Source organism: Podarcis bocagei, assembly GCF_964188305.1.
Source record: "Podarcis bocagei genome assembly, chromosome: 16".
Taxonomy (NCBI): domain Eukaryota; kingdom Metazoa; phylum Chordata; class Lepidosauria; order Squamata; family Lacertidae; genus Podarcis; species Podarcis bocagei.
In genome coordinates, this window is record NC_138142.1 from 42,708,762 (window position 1) to 42,731,165 (window position 22,404).

Genomic DNA, 22,404 nt, shown 5'->3' on the forward strand with positions numbered 1-22,404 from the left:
CAGGAAAAGGGCAGGGCTGGCCAAGCTGCCCTGATGGATGTTACCAAGAGGAGTCGCAAACAATACCATACCAGCAAATGTCTTGGTTTTATGTGGAAGCCTTAGATCATGGGTAAGCAAACTAAGGCCTGTGGGACGGATCAGGCCCAACTGCCTTCTGGATCCGGTCCATGGAGGGTCCAGGAATCGCCGCGTGGATCACCAGCACACACATTCTTTCCTTCTCCCTCACACGGCGGCGCCAGCGGCGTCTCCTTTCTCCTGGCTTCTCCCTGCCCTGCCTAGAGGAGGAAGGGGGTTGGTGCCAGCAGCAGCAGTGCTTGAGTGACCGCCATTTTAAGCAGCCCCTCTCTGGAGTCCTTTTGTGTGCCACTCATCACCCCTTCACCGCAGCCACCAGCCCCTGCCACTCCCCACGAGTGGAGAACACTTTTCAACTTGAAAGCCGTATTCCCTTCTGGACAACTCTCATTGGCAAGGCATTGGCAGGAGGCAAAACAGGGTAGAACAGCAAAGATGGATGTCACATTTGTGAATTAAGGCTTCCTTCTTCACACTCTCTCTATCCACCATCTACACAAGAAGAAACATGACCAGAGTATGCGGACCTGTTCCATCCTGCTCCTTCCTTGTGTATTTTTTCTGGATGTTTTGATGAGGATTATGGCATGAGAGAATCCCAGGCCTGAGATTCAACATCCCTGAATTGCACCCACCAGCAGCTGGTCCTCAGGGTGTCTGGCAGATATCATTTCCTGCTTCCTGAGATTTCATAATATCAGGAATGAGAAAATATGTTGCCCTCCGCATGGAGTGGGGCTACAGCAGCCACCAACTCCAGCCGTCCTGACTAAGGGCAACCTCCAAGTTGGATTGCTTAAATGTGCTCTATGTGGTGCTGCCCTTGAGGTTGGTACAGAAACATCAGATATGCTGGTCTGGAAGCACCATTGAGGCATTAAAATGGAAATAATAGGTGGTCCCACCAAGCTATGTATCCTTCCCAAGATGTGATGTGGAGAATGAAGAGCATGGGGATGGCTGTGACCCAAATACTATGGGCAGACAACAGCAGGAGAGGGCTGTGCCCTCTATGACCTCCTTGTGGGATTCTTGGGGGCATCTGAGGAGGAACATGGTGTTGAAGGCAAGATGACACCAAATTGGGAGGGGTGGTTAACACCCCAGAGGACAGGATCTCACTTCAAAACGACCTTGACAGATTAGAGAACTGGGCAAAAACAAACAAGATGAACTTTAACAGGGAGAAATGTAAAGTATTGCACTTGGGCAAAAAAAATGAGAGGCACAAATACAAGATGGGTGACACCTGGCTTGAGAGCAGTACATGTGAAAAGGATCTAGGAGTCTTGGTTGACCACAAACTTGACATGAGCCAACAGTGTGACGCGGCAGCTAAAAAAGCCAATGGAATTCTGGGCTGCATCAATAGGAGTATAGCATCTAGATCAAGGGAAGTAATAGTGCCACTGTATTCTGCTCTGGTCAGACCTCACCTGGAGTATTGTGTCCAGTTCTGGGCACCACAGTTCAAGAAGGACACTGACAAATTGGAACGTGTCCAGAGGAGGGCAACCAAAATGGTCAAAGGCCTGGAAACGATGCCTTATGAGGAACGGCTAAGGGAGCTGGGCATGTTTAGCCTGGAGAAGAGGAGGTTAAGGGGTGATATGATAGCCATGTTCAAATATATAAAAGGATGTCACATAGAGGAGGGAGAAAGGTTGTTTTCTGCTGCTCCAGAGAAGCGGACACGGAGCAATGGATCCAAACTACAAGAAAGAAGATTCCACCTAAACATTAGGAAGAACTTCCTGACAATAAGAGCTGTTTGACAGTGGAATTTGCTGCCAAGGAGTGTGGTGGAGTCTCCTTCTTTGGAGGTCTTTAAGCAGAGGCTTGACAACCATATGTCAGGAGTGCTCTGATGGTGTTTCCTGCTTGGCAGGGGGTTGGACTCGATGGCCCTTATGGTCTCTTCCAACTCTAGGATTCTATGATCCTAAGATGCACTTATGCACCAATCCAGCAACTCCCAGATGCACTCTTAGGCTTGTACTGAGGGCAAACCCATTTAAAGCAATGGACCTAAGTTAGCCATGGCCACTGACTTCAAAGGGTCGAATCAGAGTAGGACTAGATTTGGAAACAACCTTTTGCTTGTGTGCATGTGTGATTGTCATGTCTGTGAGGGTCAGATTGCAAATCAAAAACTGAGATGCCAAAAGTAAGAATTTTATTGAGAAACAAGATTTTACCATGAATGAATTCTGATTCGAGGAGGAGAAAATGCAAAGGTTCACATGCAAAATCACAACAATAGCAGAGAGAGATCATGAAAGCATCTGGTGGGAGAAGGACACAGCAGTTGTTGTTGTTCTGCTGAGTTACAGGGTGTGATTTTGAAACCCTCATTTCCACCATCCTCATCTGCCCTGCTCCTTGCTGCTTGCTTGGAGAACTACCAGGGCAGATGGAGTCAACAGAACCTAACAAGCAATCAAAAATAAAAAAATGACATCTCATTGTGCAGTGAGCACGACTCTGGTTTTAGATACTCGGTTTTTACTCTGCTTAGAAATTTCTAGAAGTCTTGCAGGAAATTCAAGATGGTTCTTTCACATGAAGAGGAGGTGGGAGAAGAAGATCTCAGAGGAGGGGGAGGGAAGACAACAGAGTAACAGGGAAAAGAAAATACAAGCCCCAGGACCCAGGTTTCCCAAGGGAACTCAATGAAGAACGTTAGTTCAACAAATGAGATTTTGGGGACCTTCGATCACAGGCTCAGGCACAAATCCTCAAGGTGGGTTTCCATTGCTGGATGGCTCTACTTTCCAAAAATGACCACGTGGGGATGCCCTTGGCCAAGGACCTCACCAGCCCCATCCTCTGCCTCCACAACAGCCACCTCCATAGCCACCCCAGCCTCCTCCGTGGCCACCCCAGCCACCACCATAGCCTCCCCAGCCACCACTGTAGCCACCACCATAGCCACCGCAACAGGGTGCATCACAGGACACAGCACAGGAGTCACGGGCGCAGCTCATGGTGGGTCCTGGGATGGTGATAAGGAAAGGGGGCGGCTGGATCCCCACATGGTGTGGGGGGCATTGAGACTCGCAGGTGAAGCAGCAGTTTCCGTAGGTCATCTTTCCTGGAGATAGGAAGGTCTGAAATGGAATGGGTAGAATCAGTCAATTTTAGGGTCTCTCAATTTCTGATTCTTTAAGGTTTCCAGTGCCCCACATTCCTTTATCAGTTGATGGGTTTATTTTATCTTTTTTCAAAATAATATTATTAATAATTACACCCACCCTTATGAAAATGTATCTGCATTCACATTCTTGCAAACCCATTTCCCCTAAAAAATAATATATGCATATGCTTCTTATAGTCACTAATATATGCATTTCTTCTATGAAAGCTTTAATTCTTTGTATATACATTTGTGTATTAAATAATTGACTGGAGAAGAGCATTGCAAGATTTGGAGCACTCTAAATTTCAAACAATGGATGTGTTTTAGTTCACATGCCCCTCCCCCCCCCCCGAAAATGATAATTGAGTAGGTTTGCCTTTGAATATGGACTGTATTGGATTTCTCCACATTCCTAATCTGAGACCATCAAAGTGAGCATGTCATTCAAGAGATGGCGCCTTCCAGTTATAACAGACGACTGGAAAACAGTGAACACTGAAGTTGTCTCTTTTCCCTACCCTCCCAAAATGCAAATAAGATAGCTGATTGGGCGCTAAAGAACTGAACTATGCCCAATGCACTAAATCCAGAACTGCAGAACAAATACCCGACCAGCCATAGGGAAGTAGATGGACCTTCTAAGGTCATCTAGTTCAGGCATCTTCAACGTTCTCAGACCCAGGATTCACTTTTAAATCCAACATGCATTTGGGAATACATTTCTTAATTTGTTACTATATACAGTGGTACCTCGGGTTACAGACGCTTCAGGTTACAGACGCTTCAGGTTACAGACTCCGCTAACCCAGAAATAGTACCTCAGGTTAAGAACTTTGCTTCAGGATGAGAACAGAAATCATGCTCTGGCGGCGCGGTGGCAGCTGGAGGCCCCATTAGCTAAAGTGGTGCTTCAGGTTAAGTACAGTTTTGAGCTTAAGAACGGACCTCTGGAATGAATTAAGTACTTAACCTGAGGTACCACTGTATTTGTACAATGCTGATGGGGTGAGCTCCGGTTGCTCGGTCCCAGCTCCTGCCAACCTAGCAGTTCAAAAACATGTAAAAGTGCAAGTAGATCAATAGGTACCGCTCCGGCGGGAAGGTAAACGGCGTTTCCGTGCACTGCTCTGGTTCACCAGAAGCGGCTTAGTCATGCTGGCCACATGACCTGGAAGCTGTACGCCGGCTCCCTCGGCCAATAAAGCGAGATGAGCGCCGCAACCCCAGAGTTATTTGTGACTGGACTTAACTGTCAGGGGTCCTTTACCTCTATCCAGCTTGCAACAGGTCACAAGCTACTAGTGGGTCCTGACCCACCAGTTAATCACCAGTGATCTAGTCAATGCCTGAGCTCTCTGCAAGGGATCCAGTGTTTGAACAGTCCCTGCAGATGTCTGCCCAGCCTCCACTTGAATCCCCCCAATGTGGGACCGGCCATCCACACTCAAGGTACGTCTAGTTCCACTGTCAAATCACTCTTTCCTTCAAGAGGGGTTCACCCACCAATGCTCGATCCAAGTCTACTTAAGCCCACGATACACCTCCTACTTCAAACATTGCTTCCTAAATGCCCAATTCTTACCAAAGCCCACTCCAAATCAAAGCAAAGACTTTAGCTTTGCCGCAGAGGCTCAGTTAGACTTACTTCCTCAAAGGAGAAGGAATCTGGAGAAGTTGTTCCTCAAGGGAGCTTTTGGAAAATCTGAGCATCGGTGGAGCTTTTTATACTGAATTTGAGGCGGCCGAATGGGCAGACAAAGCCACTGCGGTTGACCCATTCAGAGGCTGTATACCTTGTGTCACGCCAGACAAATGTAAATGTCACCCTATTTGTTTGTTTGTGCTAATTATTTGGTGGCATGACATAGCCAATGCAAGCAGATTCCACCCTGCACCATCCTTTAATTTTCACATCCTTTATGAGCTCTTCTTTCCCCTCTCTCCTTCTTCCCCATTTATGATTGTTGTCATAATGTCCTACTGTGCTCTGGAATTGACCCGAAAGCTTTGGGTAGATTCCTAACACTATGGATAGCTCTGGAGATACAACTGTTTGACAGGGATCATCTTTTGGTGGGATTGTCTAACTGTCCAATGGTCAGATTGTGTGATTTTTCACCACCCACAGGGTATAACCACCAACTGGTGCAGCTTTAAAAGAGAATTAGAAAAATTCGTAGAAATTCATATCAGTGGCTGCTAGCAATGATGGAGCCTATGCTCTGTCTTCATGGACCATAGAGATGATGAACGGCCTCGGTCCAGTATATCTGAAGGAGCGTCTCCACCCCCATTGTTCTCCCTCAGGTCCAGTGCTGAGGGCCTTCTGGCGGTTCCCTCCTGGTGAGAAGCCAAGTTACAGGGAACCTGGCAGAGGGCCTTCTCAGCGGTGGCACCCGCCCTGTGGAACGCCCTCCCATCAGATGTCAAGGAAATAAACAACTATCTGACTTTTAAAAGAAATCTGAAGGCAGCCCTGTTTAGGGAAGTTTTTAATATTTGAGGTTTTATTGTGTTTTTAATATTCTGTTGGGAGCTGCCCAAAGGGGCTGGGGAAACCCAGCCAGATGGGTGGGGTATAAATAATAAATTATTATTATTATTATTATTATTATTATTATTATTATTATTATTATTATTATTATTATTATTATTATTGAGTGCATTTGTGCATCTCTCCCCTAGTCAGGTTCAGAATCTGAGCCGGTGTGTTGGATCAGGTCCAATCCAGTCCAGGATAGCACAGACCTGAGCAGAGCTGGTTTGCAGAACCTTAAGAATTTTAAATCCTAATTAAACATCTGGCTGGATTTCCGCAGACACTCTGGGCAGCTTACATCACATATAAAAATACAGCAAATGTCAAACATTAAAACATTAAAACATTAAAAACTTCCTGATACAGGGCTGCCTTCAGATGTCTTCTCAAAGTTATGTAGTTCTTTATCTGCTTGTCATCTGATGAGAAGGTGTTCCACAGGGTGGGAGCCATAGCTGAGAAGGTCCTCTCCCTGGTTTCCTGTACCCTCACCCTGAGAATGCACCCTGGGCTGCATCAATAGGAGTATTTCATCTAGATCAAGGGAAGTAATAGTGCCACTGTATTCTGCTCTGGTCAGACCACACCTGGAGTACTGTGTCCAGTTCTGGGCACCACAATTCAAGAAGGACACTGACAAACTGGAACGTGTCCAGAGGAGGGCAACCAAAATGGTCAAAGGCCTGGAAACGATGCCTTATGAGGAACGGCTAAGGGAGCTGGGCATGTTTAGCCTGGAGAAGAGGAGGTTAAGGGGTGATATGATAGCCATGTTCAAATATATCAGAGGATGTCACATAGAGGAGGGAGAAAGGTTGTTTTCTGCTGCTCCAGAGAAGCGGACACGGAGCAATGGATCCAAACTACAAGAAAGAAGATTCCACCTAAACATTAGGAAGAACTTCCTGACAGTAAGAGCTGTTCGACAGTGGAATTTGCTGCCAAGGAGTGTGGTGGAGTCTCCTACTTTGGAGGTCTTTAAGCAGAGGCTTGACAACCATATGTCAGGAGTGCTCTGATGGTGTTTCCTGCTTGGCAGGGGGTTGGACTCGATGGCCCTTGTGGTCTCTTCCAACTCTAGGATTCTATGATTCTATGATTCTATGAGAAGGCCCTCTATGTCTGGGCTGAGTGATGGAGGTGGAGACGCTCCTTCTGGTACCCAGGGCCGAGGTGATTTAGGGCTTTAAAGGTCAGCACCAACACTTTGAATTGTGCTTAGAAATGTATGGAGAAGAAGAAGGAGACCCAGGCCGAGACACCCCCCCCAAAAAAGTCCAAAGGCAGGTTTATTCAAGGTTAAAAGCCCTAATTAAACATGTGATCAGCTCCAAGGTGTGGTGGGAGGTCAAATGGTAGTCCATGCCTACATTCACACTATACATCTAAAGCATTATGATACCACTTTGAACAGTCATAAATTTCCCTGAAGAATTCTGGGAGCTGCAGTTTGTTGTGGGTGCTGGGAGGTGTTAGGTGGACACCCCCTGCCGCCACTGCCCAATTCCTCTCCCAGAACTGCATTTCCCAGATTTCCCTGGGAAGAGGGATTGGTTGTTAAACCTCTCTGCCGTTCCCCTAAAAAACAACATTCCAGTTTTCATGGTTCTGAATTAAATCTCAATTTACGTAGAGACGGAGTTGTTAAGGAGTTAGTCCATTTGTCTATCTAGGCCTGCAGTTCTCCATTCAAATCATATGCTCTGCAAAATATTCCACCCAAAGATGATCCCACTGTCTCCGGTGCCTTCCATCATGTTAACAAACTAAGCTAAGGCTTTCAGATTAATCCCAGAATAGGAGATTCTGAAATAATAATAATAATAATTGGGAGAGGGAGAGAGAAAGGAACAGCTCATAAAGGATTTGAAAATTAAAGGATGGTGCAGGGCGGAATCTGCTTGCATTGGTTATGTCATGCCATCAAATAATTAGCACAAACAAATAGGGTAACAATTACATTTGTTTGGAGCGACAGGAGGTATACAGCCTCTGGATGGGCTGTCAAACGCGGTGGCTTTGCCTGCTCATTCGGCCGCCTCAGATTCAGTATAAAAAGCTCCACCGATGCTCAGATTCTCCAACAGCTCTTCTGAGGAACAACCTCTCCAGACTCCTTCTCCTTTGAGAAAGTAAGTCCAATTGAATCTTTGCAGTGAAGCTAAAGACTCTTTGTGGATTTGAAGTGGATCTTGGTAAGAATTGAATATTTGGGAAGCAATGTTTGCAGTAAAAGGTTGTGTCTGTCTGTTTGTGTCTATGTGCATTGGGAGGGCAGAACTCAATCCAATGGGTTTACGTGACAGGAGATAGATTTTGGTTGAACATGAAGCGGGGAAATGCTTTTATTTATTTATTTATTTACGGCTATTAGCCCATAAAGTATGTACAAGGGAAATGCTTTTGAGGCTAGTAGGAATTTAACAGTTAGAACCAAGTATACCTAGAAGAGTGGTGGACTCTCTCTTCTCACTGGGGGTTTCAAGCGGAGGCTGAACAGACTTTTGCAGGGGACATTCTGCTGCTGGATGACCTGCAGTGTGGAGAAGGATGGACTAGATTTACCTTACAAGGATGATACTTCATCTCCGAATTTACTATGCTAAGTATAGCTTGCATTTTCTGAGCACATTATCTTTAGCACATGTTAAACTTTCTAGTTAGTCCATTGATTTTTTGAAGTTGGGAATAAGTTTAGGGATGGGGGAATCTGTCCATTTTGGTTTCTCTCATTGTCTTAGCTTATCAATCTTTATTCAGTTCTCTACATCACACACACACACAGAGAGAGAGAGAGAGAGAGAGGGGGAGGGAGGGAGGGAGGGAGGGAGGGAGGGAGGAAGGAAGGAAGGAAGGAAGGAAGGAAGGAAGGAAGGAAGGAAGGAAGGAAGGAAGGAAGGAAGGAAATTAAAAAATTGTCCAGTAGCACCTTAGAGATCAACTAAGTTTGTTCTGGGTATAAGCTTTCGTGTGCTTGCACACTTCTTCAGATATGCGAGAGAGAAGGAGGGAGGGAGGGAGGGAGGGAGAGAGAGAGAAAGAGAGAGAGAGAGAGAGAGAGAGAGAGAGAGAGATCAGCATTTTAGTAGGGAGCACCCCAACATTTGCATGCAATTTTGCCTAATATGCACAATTTTGGAAAGCTATTCCCCTTTACACAATACATTGTTGAATGTTATTTTAGGAAATGTATACATTCATAAGCACACCTTACCTTACCTTACCTTACCTTACCTTACCTTACCTTACCTTACCTTACCTTACCTTAGTACATGCATTCTTGTACACAATACTTTGCAGCAGTAATGCATTGCAAAATTCAGGGAAGTGAGAATTGTAAAGGACAGCTGCATTTCCATTCACCTATTGATTAAGAAACTGCAAATTAAGTAGGTCTTCCTTTAAATGTGAACTGAATTGAATTTCTCCCCCAACCCTATAAAATAATAATTACTCCAGGATTGCTGTTCACCAGTCATCCACACCAATGCCAAATGTTGTCCCTAGACTTATCCACACACCCTTTCCATTTCAGACCTTCCTATCTCCAGGAAAGATGACCTACGGAAACTGCTGCTTCACCTGCGAGTCTCAATGCCCCCCTCACCATGTGGGGATCCAGCCGCCCCCTTTCCTTATCACCATCCCAGGACCCACCATGAGCTGCGCCCGTGACTCCTGTGCTGTGTGCTGCGATGCACCCTGTTGCGGTGGTTACGGAGGAAGCTGGGGCGGCTATGGAGGTGGCTGGGGTGGCTATGGAGGAGGCTGGGGTGGCTATGGAGGTGGTTGCTGTGGAGGCAGAGGATGGGGCTGGTGAGGTCCTTGGCCAAGGGCATCCCCACGTGGTCATTTTCAGAAAGTAGAGCTATCCAGCAATGGAAACCCACCATGACAACTTGTGCCTGAGCCTCTGGGCCAAAGTTTCCAGGAACTCACATGCTGAATCATTTTTAAATTTCCTCACTGAGTTCCCTTTAGGAAAGTTGGGTCTTGGGTCTTTCAAGATATTGCATTTTCTTCCTGTGTTCTCTTCCCTTCCTCTCCTCTTCCTCCCTTACCTTCTCACTCACGGGCTGCTCTATGCTTGATCAATTTTGGTTTGGTTCTTTTGTCCCAAACTGTCTTGTTAGTCCTACCAACAGGTAGGAACTGGGTCAGATGAAGGTAAAGGAACAATAGACTCCGGTATCAAGCTCTAAAGCTGAGCAGAAGAAGGAGATGTGTGTCCCTCTCTCCTTTGAAGTTTTTGTGATGTCTCTCTGCTATTGTTGATGTGATATTGGCTATTCATTTTCTCCCTGAAAGCAAGAGCTTTCATTGGAAACTCCTGTTTTCTTTCTCAATAAAGTGTTATTGCATCTAAACTTCAGCCTCTCGTGTTTTACTTTTCTTCCTCAATTGCATGAAATCCACACATGCACTCAAGGTTAGGATACAAAGGAGATTGCTGGATCAGAGCAAAAGTTCAGTTGAGTTCATAATAATAATAATAATAATAATTTATTATTTATACCCCGCCCATCTGGCTGGGTTTCCCCAGCCACTCTGGGTGGCTTCCAAAAGAATATTAAAATACTGTGATACATCAAACATTAAAAGCTTCCCTAAACAGGGCTGCCTTCAGATGTCTTCTAAAAGTCTGGTAGTTGTTGTTCTCTTTGACATCTGGTGGGAGGGCGTTCCACAGGGCGGGTGCCACCACCGAGAAGGCCCTCTGCCTGGTTCCCTGTAACGTGGCTTCTTGCAGTGAGGGAACCGCCAAAAGGCCCTCGGTGCTGGACCTCAGTGTCCGGGTAGAACTATGGAGGTGGAGACGCTCCTTCAGGTATACTGGACCGAGGCTGTTTAGGGCTTTCAAGGTCAGCACCAACACTTTGAATTGTGCTCGGAAACGTACTGGGAGCCAATGTAGGTCTTTCAAGACCGGTGTTATATGGTCTCGGCGGCTGCTCCCAGTCACCAGTCTGGCTGCTGCATTCTGGATTAGTTGTAGTTTCTGGGTCACCTTCAAAGGTAGCCCCACGTAGAGCGCATTGCAGTAGTCCAAGTGGGAGATAACCAGAGCATGCCCCACTCTGGCGAGGCAGTCCGCAGGCAGATAGGGTCTCAGCCTACGTACCAGATGGAGCTGGTAAACAGCTGCCTTGGACACAGATTTGACCTGTGCCTCCATGGACAGCTGTGAGTCCAAAATGACTCCCAGGCTGCACACCTGGTCCTTCAGGGGCACGGTTACCCCATTCAGGACCAGGGAATCCTCCACACCTGCCCGCCTCCTGTCCCCCAGAAACAGTTTTGTCAGGATTCAATCTCAATCTGTTTGCCGCCATCCATCCTCCAACTGCCTCCAGACACTCACACAGGACCGTCATCGCCTTCACTGGTTCTGATTTGAAAGAAAGGTAGAGCTGGGTATCATCTGCATACTGATGAACACCCAGCCCAAACCCCCTGATGATCTCTCCCAGCGGCCGCATGTAGATGTTGAAAAGCATGGGGGAGAGGACAGAACCCTGAGGCACCCCACAAGTGAGAGCCCAGGGGTCTGAACACTCATCCCCCACCACCACTTTCTGAACACGGCCCAGGAGGAAGGAGCGGAACCACTGTATGACAGTACCCCCAGCTCCCAGCCCCTCAAGAAGGTCCAGAAGGATGCTATGGCCGATGGTATCAAATGCCGCTGAGAGATCCAGCAGAACTAGGAAACAGCTCTCACCTTTTGTCCAAGCAGCCTTTCCACATCCTCGGAGGTAACAGATTGGAATTGATCCCACGCAATTTGACTAGACAGGACTCTAGCACTCTCCCGCCCTGGCCCTGCTCCCACGGTGGCGTCTACCTCTTCCCGAATCTGAGCGACTTTATCTGCAAAAAACTTTTCAAAATCATTGCAGGAGATCATGTGGCCAGTACTGGTTCAACGTCTTGCTCACCCTGATGGCCAACCAGATGGAGCCAGGATGTCCACAAACAGATAATGGAGGCGAGAGATCTCCTCCCATCTTGTTTGCCCCTTACATTTATTTAAGGTAAAGGTAAAGGGACCTCTGAGCGTTAGGTCCAGTCGCTGATGACTCTGGGTTGCGGCGCTCATCTCGCTTTATTGGCGTACAGCTTCCGAGTCATGTGGCCAGCATGACTAAGCCACTTCTGGCGAACCAGAGCAGTGCACGGAAACGCCATTTACCTTCCCGCCGGAGTGGTACCTATTTATCTACTTGCACTTGGACGTGCTTTCGAACTGCTAGGTGGGCAGGAGCAGGGACCGAGCAACGGGAGCTCACCCTGTCATGGGGATTCGAACCTCCAACCTTCTGATCAGCAAGCTCTGTAGTTTAACCCACAGTGCCACCTGCGTCCCTTACATTTATTTATTTACTTATTATTTATTTGTAGCATCTGCACCCTGCTCTTCAGCAGAAAGGCTCCCAGAGCAGTTTACACACAATCTGAACAAGACAGTCCCTGCCCAGAGGCTTACGATCTAAAAAACAAAGTACCACAGAGAAGGTGGAAATAACAGGGAGGGGAGAGGAAAATCAAAATCAAAACCCAATTTCTAATCAATTGTTCCCTGTAATGAAAAACTGGCATATTTCAAGTGCCTGGTGGAGCTAGGCTTTTGGAACAACTGATGAGTTGAGAAGGGTATGGAATGGATGCTCCCAGATGATGGTTGAGGGCTGTGCTATTTTTCTAGAAAAAGAGGTGCCAGAACTCACCATGAATGCCTCCCTTGTTTTCTTATAATGTCAATGGAGCCCACCTGAGAGGTGCTGGAACTAAGTTCCAACGAGTTCCAGCTGAAAAAACCCCACCCTAGTTGATGGGAGAGGAAGTCTACTAGAGCCTGATTTGGACCACAAACCTCCCCTCACTTGCCATTATCCCCATCCCAACTGAAAGGAGATCCATAGATGGATGGTATGGCCCATGATTTGCATGGACAGGCAGAGTCCCCCCAACCCCAGGCGACCCCCGGGTGGAATAATGACTCGAGACACTATGTTATGGGATTAAAATTGGCCACAACTTTATTAAAACTTCAGATGTAGGGAGACCTTTGTTTAGGCACTGGGTGTTTTTCCCTTCCAGTCCCCGGCCGAGGAGCTGGGGAACATCAGGGTTATCCAGAATGTGTGGGGATTGAGGTGGCTCTGGAGAACGTCTGTTCAAGCAGAGAGCCTGCCCCACATTTCGCCGCCGTTGAAGGGGAGAGCAATGACAACCTCTCGGCATATGGCCAATGCCTCCCCTCAAACAACCCCTTTAATGGGGAACCCTGGGATCACCACCGCAGGGGGGGTCACTCCTTCATGCCCTTCCCATTTAGGGAAGATAGACTAAAGGATTCCACCTAAGGCCTGAAACCGCCAAAGTTGTTACGTTTTGCTACGGGGAAGGCAAAACCTGCCAATGCAGGAAAATTCATTTCCGGCCCTTGAGAAACATAGAAAATAACAGGATATATTTATCCAAAAGTCTTCCAACTTTAAAAATTAGGTAAGGAACCAAATGTTATATAATACTGTTTTATAAATTATAATTTATGATCATTTAGAATTTAAATGTATTTTCATGTAATATTTGAGACTTCCAGCTGATGAAGGTGAATACATCGAAACAGGGCCCTGTCCTGGTTTCTAATCCATAACTGACTTCTGCTCAATGATTGAGACTAAGACCTCTACGATGAATCTGGACTAACATGAACTTATCTCTACTCATAAACTCTTATTTCTAATTCTGTAACGAATTATTGTGTTACGAGTTTGAGTTTGTAATCTCTGTTAGAGTTTGTAATCTCTATTTGAGTTTGTAATCCTTGTCAGAATATATACTTTTGAATGGATTAGTTTTTGTTACTATTGACTATTGATTTGCGAGTAGGGATCACTCCCACTATTGAAACTTACATTGGCCTGAGTTCTTGGTGTGCTTTTTTCCCTTGGTATATTTAATAACAAGAACTCCAACTTGTTTAGGGATAGGATAACTGGAAGAGGTAGGCGGAGACCTCCAGGTGTCCGGCTTGGGGGTGTGTGAAGCCCAGCTGTACTGCCGGGAGCCGCATAGGTCCAGGGGGGCTGCATGCAACCACGCCAAAGGCGCCCCCCATTTGATGTGGGGAGTGGTCATTCCCTGATGAAGCCCCCAGGTAGCACCTTCCATATAAAGCATGGACAAGGGGGGGTCTGTGGACCCACAGATGCTGTTTGACAACAACTCCCATCATTTATTGATTTATTCAATTTATACCCTCCCCTTCTTCCCTAATAATAATAATAATAATAATATATTTTTATTTATATCCCACCCTCCCCAGCCGAAGCCAGGCTCAGAGCGGCTAACAACAATAAAAGTAACACAATTTGCATAAAATCACAATCAATTAATTGAAATGCATTCTAAAATCAACTCATTCTAAAATCAATTCAAAATCAAATTCATGGCAACCATTGGGCTAGAGTTCTGTGAGGATTGCCAAAGGAGGGGGTCAGGCTGTGCCCTGGCCAAAGGCCTGGTGGAACAGCTCTGTCTTGCAGGCCCTGCGGAAAGATGTCAAGTCCCGCAGGGCCCTAGTCTCTTGTGACAGAGCGTTCCACCAGATCGGAGCCACAGCCGAAAAAGCCCTGGCTCTAGTTGAGGCCAGCCTAACCTCTCTGAGGCCTGGGACCTTCAAGATGTTTTTATTTGAGGACCGTAAGTTCCTCTGTGGGGCATACCAGGAGAGGCGGTCCCATAGGTGTGAGGGTCCTAGGCCGTATAGGGCTTTAAAGGTCAAAACCAGCACCTTAAACCTGACCCTGTACTCCACCGGGAGCCAGTGCAGCTGGTAGAGCACCGGGTGAATGTGATCTTGCAGCGAGGACCCCATAAGGAGTCTCGCCATGGCATTCTGCACCCGCTGGAGCCCGGGGTGGCAAACACACAAGCTGAGAAACAACTGAAATATCTAAATAGATTTACAAACAATTTCAATACAGGTGCAGTCTGGGGAAGATATTTAGGTACTTAAAAGGCTTGTTAAAAGGGGAAGGTCTTCAGTAGGTGCTGGAAAGGCAACAGTCAGCCTCTGGCTATTACTTCACAGAAACAAATTCCCGTGCGTAGGTGGTGCAACACTAAAGGAAAGATTCCAGTCATGTGCAAAACAGAGGTCTTCAAAAGAAGTGGGAGGTTCTCTCTGCTGCATAGCACAGGGACCAATATGGTATATAAGGGAGGAGATGATATTGTTATAAAAATTTCAAGACACACACACATGCAATGGCAGAAACACACTCCACAAAAAACCAATCCTTCACCCTTCAAAAATTAGGAAATATTCCCTGAAGGGAAAATAACCACTTTAGTTGAGTAAACAGAGCAATCTCAAAACAATCTTGGCTCTCTTAATGATACCAAATAGTCTCTCCACACCATGTTTAATTTTAGATACCTATATCATGTGCTATCATATTCACCTTTCCTCTCTCCCACTGGGAGAATGCAACAGAGTCTGACAGAGTGGCCAACTCCCAAGAGACTGCAATCGACTTACAGAATTAAAACACTGGCAGTGATCTATCTCCATTTTGGGGGGTTCAGGGGGGTTGGGAACATGCCTCCTGCACGGATCACGTTCACGACCCGAGCGTCCACTGTAATGGCATTTGGATTTGAGGATGGAAGATAATGTTTGTTTATAGAAAGTGGTTTTGCAGGGTGTTATATTGGAGTGGATGAAGTGAATATTGTTTACATAGAGCGGTCAGGCGAAGAATCAGAAGTTCTTTAATTCCTGAACTTTATTTCCCTCTCTCTCTTTAAATCTCTTGTCTGGTTCTTCTTTATTTCTCTCTCTTGAAATTTTTCCTGGTCTCTCTCTCTCTTTCCCTACGTTTTTATTGTATTTAAATCAATGTTTCAGTTTTGGACAAAAGAGAGAGAGATCTGATATTTGAATTTCTCTTTATGAATCCTAATAAAACTTTTTTTTAACAGCTTCAGTTAGGACTGGGAGAGACTCCCTGCCCGAAACCCCTGAGTGTGACTTCCAGTAAGCATATAGACAAATACGGAACTAGGTGGAGCAATGGACAGACTCTTTATATGAGAGCTCCCTGTGATACTGATGTATTATGAAGTAGTTCATTTCGCTGTCAAGCAGCTTTTAGAAAGAACCTTCTGATGACAAGAGCTCTTTGACAGCGGAACAGACTATCGTTGGCAGTATTTAAACAGAGGTTGGAGGGACATCTGTCAGGGATTCTTAACCTGTCATTCCTGCATTGCAGGCAGCTGGACGAGATTATTCCCGGAGGTTTCTTAGAATCATAGAATCGTAGAGTTGGAAGAGACCACAAGGGCCATCGAGTCCAACCCCCTGCCAAGCAGGAAACACCATCAGAGCACTCCTGACATATGGTTGTCAAGCCTCTGCTTAAAGACCTCCAAAGCAGGAGACTCCACCACACTCCTTGGCAGCAAATTCCACTGTCGAACAGCTCTTACTGTCAGGAAGTTCTTCCTAATGTTTAGGTGGAATCTTCTTTCTTGTAGTTTGGATCCATTGCTCCGTGTCCGCTTCTCTGGAGCAGCAGAAAACAACCTTTCTCCCTCCTCTATGTGACATCCTTTTATATATTTGAACATGGCTATCATATCACCCCTTAACCTCCTCTTCTCCAGGCTAAACATGCCCAGCTCCCTTAGCTGTTCCTCATAAGGCATCGTTTCCAGGCCTTTGACCATTTTGGTTGCCCTCCTCTGGACACGTTCCAGTTTGTCACTGTCCTTCTTGAATTGTGGTGCCCAGAACTGGTCACAGTACTCCAACTCTACAATTGGATTCTATGAGCTGTATATGATTCTATGAATTCCATGCAATTCCGTGAGTTCTAGCATAGCCACTTCTGCCCTATGGAGGAGGTGGGGTTGTGGGCTTCATGGCCCCTCCATGTGCACAGAGGCTGCAGCCCAGCCCCTGCACGATTGGGGGAATCCCCGGTCGTGTCACCCCCTAGTCGGCCAATCGGCTGGCTCAGGGGGCGTGGCCTGCCCTATTTAAAGCAGGATGTTGCCGGGGATCTCCTTCTTTGCCACCCATCAGCTGTTCCTGTTTCCCACCCTCCCACCTTATAAGGTTTTCGTTCATTGACCTTGCTATGGACCTCGGTTGGTCGCCGTTGAGGGGCCTGGTAGGAATTTTCCCACTTGGCAAATTGGCACCAGCCACTTGGTTTTCGCCTACCTTGTAGCAATCATCACAACTTTCTGGGTATTGGCGGTTAGGCACTGGTATAGTTCTGCAGATGAAAGAGGGGATGAAGCGCCATCACCTGCCCCGCATATTGAAGGGTAGTCTGATAAAGGATTCTGGGGGGCGTGGCCCTGTCCGAAACCTAGGGAGGTGAGGGCCTAAGGCACACCCCCAATCGGTGCTCCCGGGGGAGTTCCTAGTTGATGTGCATCATCAGGACTCCCCCTACTGGTGGTTAACCCTTCCCGGACTTCTAGCGGATGGGCTGAAGTCGGATATAGTCGGTTAGGATCAATGCCTAAGCCAATACCGCTCATCACCTGTAACCAATAAAGTTGTGGCCTTATTTAGCCAATTAACATTAATAATTGTGTCACGTGTCATTATTTCCACTGGGGGGACAGCGGGAACTCGCCACGCAAGTGGATATGCAGGAACATCCTTAGGGTTAGCCCCTCCTGTGCAAAGTTGTAGCTCAAAGCTACTCAGACAAGGAATGAAAAACCATCATTTTCAAATGTAACCTTTTATTGTTTTGATAACTCAAGCACATTCATGTACAAAATCAAAAGCTGGCTTCTTTGCCGAGGTTTGCTTTAAAGAGAGGTTGGGGGCGTCTCCTCCATATTTAAACCTGACTGCTGCTTACAATTTGTCAGAAGGAAACTGGGAATGAGTGAATGTATGGCTTAAATTCTATCCATCGCTGATGATCACATCTACTCCCAGGGACCTTGGGAAGATTTCAGTTTCCCCAGCCAGACCCCCAGGGGGAAGAAGCGCAGGGTCTCGGGTTGCCGCATCCACCGTAGCCCCCTTGGCCTCCACATCCGCCGAAACTAGCGAAACTGCCGAAACCGCTATAGCCACCCATCCGGCCAGAGCCACCATAGCCACCTCCACAGCTTCCACAACCTCCGAAGCCACCAGAGCTGGCATACGATCCATAGCTGCTTGGCTCATAGCATCTGGGCCGAGACGTCGTCGAACCAAACCAGTGACCAGAGCCTTGGCTAGATGGTTCCCGGCCTGATTGGTTGCCGCTGCATGATGACAGTCCGCACGTCCCGTAGTTACTCATCCCTGGGAGAGCAAACAAAGGCCTGGAACAAAGAAAAGACAAACCCAATGCAGGGAATGTGATGTGAGGCAGGCAAAGAGAGACAGAGAGAGACATACACAGAAAGAAGCATAATAAGAGACATGTGTGAAAAGAATTAGAGAAATGGGGTAAGCAGGTCGGGACAAACGTGTCCTTAATTCACTTAGACCAGGGGTGTGAGTGCCAACTTGAATAAAATATAGACAATACTGAGGACTCAGCTGTACATCTGCAAATAAAATGTTTTAATTGTGTTGTAAAGTGCAATATACAAATTCAACACTAGATGGCGGCAGTGAGCTATGGGAAATTCAATATTTCCACCCCAAAATGTTTTAAAAACAAAACAAATGCCAACTAAAGAACAATGGCAAAAGAAGTTGATGAACTATGCAGAACTGGCAAAAATGACAGACAAACTAAGAAAAAGACAACAGCGACTTTGATAAACAATGGGAACCGTTTATACTATGCTTGCAGAAACAAAGAAAGTCGATAGACTTGATGGCAGGATTTAAATAAACATTCACACTGTTAGTATTAGAAAATGTTCAGAAGATAGAGAAATAGGATGGTGTATTTACTTTTACGTTTTTAGGTTTGATGTTATGTTATTAATAACTTTTTCTGTTAGGAGGTAGCAAAGTGGGTGAAAGGAGAAACAAACCAGAAGCGGAAGTTGGGGGAAGTCTTGGAGGGGAGGGAGGGAGGAATACAGTGGTACCTCGGGTTACGTACGCTTCAGGTTACAGACTCCGCTAACCCAGAAATATTACCTCGGGTTAAGAACTTTGCTTCAGGATGAGAACAGAAATTGTGCAGTGACGGCGGGAGGCCCCATTAGCTAAAGTGGTGCTTCAGGTTAAGAACAGTTTCAGGTTAAGAACGGACCTCCGGAACAAATTAAGTACTTAACCCGAGGTACCTCTGTACATAATAAAAGTTAAGACTCTGAGATGTATGTAATGAATGAAAAAGAAAAATGAATATTTTTTTTATAAAGCAAAGCAAAGCAAAACAAAACATTCCAACAGCTTTTTAAAATATTTGTGTAGATTCTCCCTGAGCTTGCAGGACCAATGTTCTGGTTTGCTACGATTTCTCGCCAAACCAGAGAAGGCCCTATGGCTTCTTGGCGATGTAAACATCTCAGTGCCTCATAAAGTTGCTCTTTTTGCTCTGGCGGCCCAAAAGATGAGAAAGAAGACCCTGGACATTATAGCATTGAAGTGTAAGGGAGACAGAGAGATCTAAGCAGAGAATATGATTTGAGGCACAGCAGCCCTTTACTTGTATTTGTTAATAAAATAATAATAATAATAATAATAATAATAATAATAATAATAATAATAATAATAATAATAATAATTTATTTATACCCCACCCATCTGGCTGAGTTTCCCCAGCCAATCAAGTGTTAAAAACAATACAGCATCAGACATTAAAAACTTCCCTAAACAGGGCTGCCTTCAGGTGTCTTTTAAAAAGAAGATAGCTGCTTATTTCCTTCACATCTGAAGGGAGGGCGTTCCACAGGGAGGGCGCCACTACTGAGAAGGCCCTCTGCCTGGTTCCCTGTAGCTTTGCTTCTCGCAATGAGGGAACCACCAGAAGGCCCTCAGAGCTGGACCTCAGTGTCCGGGCTGAACGATGGGGGTGGAGACGCTCCTTCAGGTATACAGGATTTATTCGGATTTGTCATGGCCAATGGCTAGCACAATAAAGTTATTTTGATTGGGCTTGCTAAGAAGTCGCTTCCCAACTCCTTGTTTAAATTGCCTCTTTAATCAGAAACATAAGGACTACAACCTTGCCATTATTATCTTTAAGGAGAAGGTCAGTGGCAGAGTGGCTGCCTTGCTTGCAGAAGGCTCCAGCCTCAACCTCCAATAGCATCTGCAGGTTCAGCTGGAATATATTCCCTGAAAATCCCTGAATAATAATAATAATAATAATAATAATAATAATAATAATAATAATAATAATTAATTATTTCTACCCCGCCCATCTGGGTGGGTTTTCCAGCCACTCTGGGCGGCTTCCATAAGGGCTGCCTTAAGATGTCTTCTGAATGTCAGGTAGTTGTTTATCTCTTTGACATCTGGTGGGAGGGCGTTCCACAGGGCGGGTGCCACCACCGAGAAGGCCCTCTGCCTGGTTCCCTGTAACTTGGCTTCTCGCAGGGAGGGAACCGCCAGAAGGCCCTCGGAGCTGGACCTCAGTGTCAGTGTTGAACGATGGGTGTGGACACGATCTTTCAGGTCTACTGGGCCGAGGCCATTTAGGGCTTTCAAGGTCAGCACCAGCACTTTGAATTGTGCTCAGAAACGTACTGGGAGCCAATGTAGGTCTTTCAAGACCGGTGTTATGTGGTGTTATGTTACGAGAAGTAATCGACTAGAAATATTATCTTGTGGAAATAAACTAAATAACAAGAATAAAAAAAAATAGAAAAACCTAAAATTGAAGAACGCCTTAATGGGATGCCGGTTACAAACCTCGTTTCACTGAACTATTCAGTTTTCTCAGAAGGAAATAGAAAAATCATAAACCTTAAATGACCAAAATTCAAAAAAAGGGGGCAGAACTCCCAAAAATTCTGAAGTATTATAATCCTAGCTCAACCTAGGTGAAGCAAAGCACAGTAATAAAGGATTGAGGACTCAAAGGTACAGTTTCTAATACTGAATTTACAAAAAAGGGTTTGAAAACCTAAATGGCAAGTTTTAGACAAAGCCCAACTTAAAGGAAGCAAAGCACAGTAATAAAGAGTTGAGGATTCAGCTGTGAAAATTCTAGTCTTGCCTTTACAAAAATGTTTGAAAAACCTAAATGGCACAAATTCAAAGAAAGGAATACAAGATAAGCTGTTTTAGATTTTAAACAAATTCAAGAACAGGTCTGAGACGCTCCCATGGTCTAGATGTAACTGCTGATGTTAAAGACTGTTCAGTTTTAGGTTTTTATATTTTTTCCCTTAAACTTTTTGATATTTATTATTTAGATTATTTCAACAAGATAATATTTCTGGTTGATTACTTCTCGTTTCAGGGATTTTCACGGTATTTCATTTGTTTTGTGCAATTTCTCGGTTCAATGACTGTCTTTTTTCTACTGGGATATACCATATTTTTCACTCTATAGGACACACTTTTCCCCCTCCAAAAATAAAGGGGAAATGTGTGTGCGTCCTATGGAGCGAATGCAGGCTTTCGCTGAAGCCTGAAGAGCGAGAGGGGTCGGTGCGCACCGACCCCTCTCGCTCTCCAGGCTTTAGTGATAGCCGCTTGAAGCCTTTGGAGCACAGCGGGAACTCGCGCTGTGCTCCGAAGGCTTCAGGTTCCTTTTGCTGAAGCCGTGAGAGCAAGACTTTCCTGGTTTCAGCAAAGAGGGAGAGTTGCGCAGCACCCCTTCAGCGAAGCAGGAGGAGAAATGGAAGGGGCTCCGTTTCTCCTTGTGCTTCGCTGAAGGGGCGGTGAGCAGAGAGGGGGAGATTTTTTTTTCTTGTTCTCCCCCTCTATTACAAGGTGCGTCCTATGGTCAGGTGCGTCCTGTAGAGTGAAAAATACGGTATTCCCTGCCTGAATCCCTGAAGAGCCACTGCCTGTCAGTGTAGACAAAACTAAGGTAGATAGATCGATGGTGTGACTCAGTACAAGACAGCTTCCTAAGTGTCTCTCTCTCTCTCTCTCTCTCTCTCTCTCTCTCTCTCTCTCTCTCTCCGTAATGTTCAGCTGAAAAATCAAATAGCTCAAGCAAACACTCCTAGGGTTATAAAGGCAGATTTAGTCAAGCTGGACTCACCCAAGTCTTCCTCAGAATGCAAAACGAGAGAAGCCAAGAAAATGCGTTTAGCAAATGCCTTGATTCTTGGACACTTTTATACTCTTGCCATGGACAGCTGTGCCCTTACAAAACACCTTCATTGTGCAACTTTCAGGGTAATTATAGGCCCAGGATTGTTGAAGGCTTCGCAGCCAGAAGTATCTCGTTGTCGCGCCCCCCCCCCCCGTCGCCTCAATGTTTGTATGTGCTTATTAGCTTTTGAACTTTCCTGCTTTGTAGACTTAGCAGACTGCATTCAGCGTGCATTTTCTTTACACATTGTGGGGAAGAGAGGAGAGTCCCTTTCCAAGCACACCCTGGAATAATGAACTGATGCTTGAGTGAACCTGGGCTACGGTTTATTAGCTCCCACAAGATGTGCAATTCAAGACACGCGGGCTTCAACGCCAACTCTCCGCTGCCCCTTCAAATGCAAAAACAAAAAGAGCAGTGAGATGTTCAGACCA